The sequence below is a fragment of the Schistocerca americana genome, unplaced genomic scaffold (genome assembly GCF_021461395.2).
Source record: "Schistocerca americana isolate TAMUIC-IGC-003095 unplaced genomic scaffold, iqSchAmer2.1 HiC_scaffold_93, whole genome shotgun sequence".
NCBI classification, from domain to species: Eukaryota; Metazoa; Arthropoda; class Insecta; order Orthoptera; family Acrididae; genus Schistocerca; species Schistocerca americana.
Window position 1 is genome coordinate 736638 of NW_025726708.1, and position 2563 is coordinate 739200.

The 2563-nt window shown below is 47.4% G+C and overlaps 1 non-coding gene across 1 annotated transcript; it reads left to right on the plus strand.

The window, feature by feature from the left end:
• The first annotated feature begins 2081 nt into the window (after positions 1–2081).
• Positions 2082–2156, plus strand: Trnas-cga. The gene has a single exon. It is a non-coding gene; the product is annotated as a tRNA-Ser (tRNA).
• The last annotated feature ends 407 nt before the right edge of the window (positions 2157–2563 follow it).

A 2563-nucleotide genomic window follows, 5' to 3' on the forward strand; every position in this document is an offset into this window, starting at 1 on the left:
AAATTGCGTCGCGATTCAATACATCGTCCTCCAGCCGACTTGTCTCCAAGGGAATATTGCTGCCTCGGGCACCATATGGTCCGTCTCCTGTGAGTCTAGATTTTCGAATCCGACGTAAAGCACATAGTTAATTGTAACGTTCAGGGCCTCCTAATGTTTATGGAACACTCAAATTGCTTCGAAATTTAATACATCGTCCTCCAGCCGACTTGTCTCCAAGGGGATATTGCTGCCGTGGGCACCTTATTGTCGTTCTCCTGTGAGTCTAGATTTTCGAATCCAACGCAAAACTGATGGTTAATTGTAACGTTCATGGCCTCCTAATGAGGATCGAACACTCAAATTGCGTCGAGATTCAATACATCGTCCTCTTGCCGACTTGACTCCATGGGTCTATTGCTGCCACGGGCGCCTTATTGTCGTTCTCCTGTGAGCCTAGATTTTCGAATCCGACGCAAAACTGATAGTTAATTGAGACGTTCAGGGCCACTAATGACGATGGCACATTCAAATTGCGTCGACATTCAATACATCGTCCTCCAGTCGACTTGTCTCCAAGGGAGTTTTGCTGCCGCGGGCACCATATTGTCCGTCTCCTGTGAGTCTAGATTTTCGAATCCGACGCAAAACTGATAGTTAATTGTAACGTTCAGGGCCTCCTAATGACGATGGAACACTCAAATTGCATCGAGATTTAATACATCGTACTCCAGCCGACTTGTCTCCAAGGGGATATTGCGGCCTCGGGCACCATATGCTCCGTCTCCTGTGAGTCTAGATTTTCGTATCCGACGCGAAACAGATAGTTAATTGTAACGTTCAGGGGCTCCTAATGACGATGGAACACTCAATTTGCGTAGAAATTCAATACATCGTCCTTCAGTCGACTTGTCTCCAAGGGTATATTGTTGTTTCGGGCGCCTTTTGGTCGTCCTCCTGTGAGTCTAGATTTCCGAGTCCGACGCATTACTGATAGTTAATTGTAACGTTCAGGGCTCCCTAATGACGATGGAACACTCAAATTGCGTCGCGATTCAATACGTCGCCCTCCAACCGACTTGTCTCCAAGGGTCTATTGTTGCTTCGGGCGCCTTTTGGACGTCCTCCTGTGAGTCTAGATTTCCGAGTCCGACGCATTACTGATAGTTAATTGTAACGTTCAGGGCTCCCTAATGACGATGGAACACTCAAATTGCGTCGAGATTCAATACATCGTCCTCCAGCCGACTTGTCTCCAAGGGGATATCGTTGCCTCGGGCACCTTATGGTCATTCTCCTGTGAGTCTAGATTATCGAGACCGACGCATAACTGATAGTTAATTGTAACGTTCAGGGCTTCCTAATGACGATAGAACACTCAAATTGCGTCGAGATTCAATACATCGTCCTCCAGCCGACTTGTCTCCAAGGGGATATTGCTGCCGCGGGCAATTTATTGTCGTTCTCCTGTGAGTCTACATTTTCGAATCCGACGCAAAACTGATGGTTAACTGTAACGCTCATGGCCTCCAATTGAGAATGAAACACTCAAATTCTGTCGAGATTCAATACAACGTCCTCCAGCCGACTTGTCTCCAAGCGGATATTGCTGCCTCGGGCACCTTATGGTCATACCCCTTTGACTCTAGATTTTCCAATCCGACGCAAAACTGATAGTTAATTGTAACGTTCAAGGCCTCCTAATTACGATGGAACACTCATATTGTTTCGAGATTCAATACATCGGCCTCCAGCCGACTTGTCTCCAATGGTCTATTGCTGCCTCGGGCACGTTAAGCTCGTTCTCCTGTGAGTCTAGATTTTCGAATCCGACGCATAACTGATAGTTAATTACGTTCAGGGCCTCCTAACGACGATGGGACACTCAAATTGCGTCGAGATTCAATACAACGTCCTCCAGCCGACTTGTCTCCAAGGGGATATTGCTGCCTCGGGCACGTTATGGTCGTTCTCCTTTGACTCTAGATTTTCGAATCTAACGCAAATCTGATAGTTAATTGTAACGTTCAGTGCCTCCTAATTTGGAAGGTAGGAGACGAGGTACTGGCAGAAGTAAAGCTGTGAGTACCGGACGTGAGTCGTGCTTCGGTAGCTCAGTTGGTAGAGCACTTGCCCGCGAAAGGCAAAGGTCCCGAGTTCGAGTCTCGGCCGGGCACACAGTTTTAATCTGCCAGGAAGTTTCATTCAATACATCGTCCTCCAGGCCACTTGTCTCCAAGGGTCTATTGCTGCCTCGGGCACCTTATGGTCGTTCCCCTGTGAGTCTAGATTTTCGAATCCGACGCAAAACTGATAGTTAATTGTAACGTTGAGGGCCTCCTAATGACCATGGAACACTCAATTTGCGTCGAGATTCAATACATCGTCCTCCAGCCGACTTGTCTCCAAGGGTCTATTGCTGCCTCGGGCACCTTATGGTCGTTCTCCTGTGAGCCTAGATTTTCAAATCCGACGAAAAACTGATAGTTAATTGAGACGTTCAGAGCCTCCTAATGACGATGGAACATTCAAATTGCGTCGCGATTCAATACGTCGTCCTCCAACCGACTTGTCTCCAAGGGTC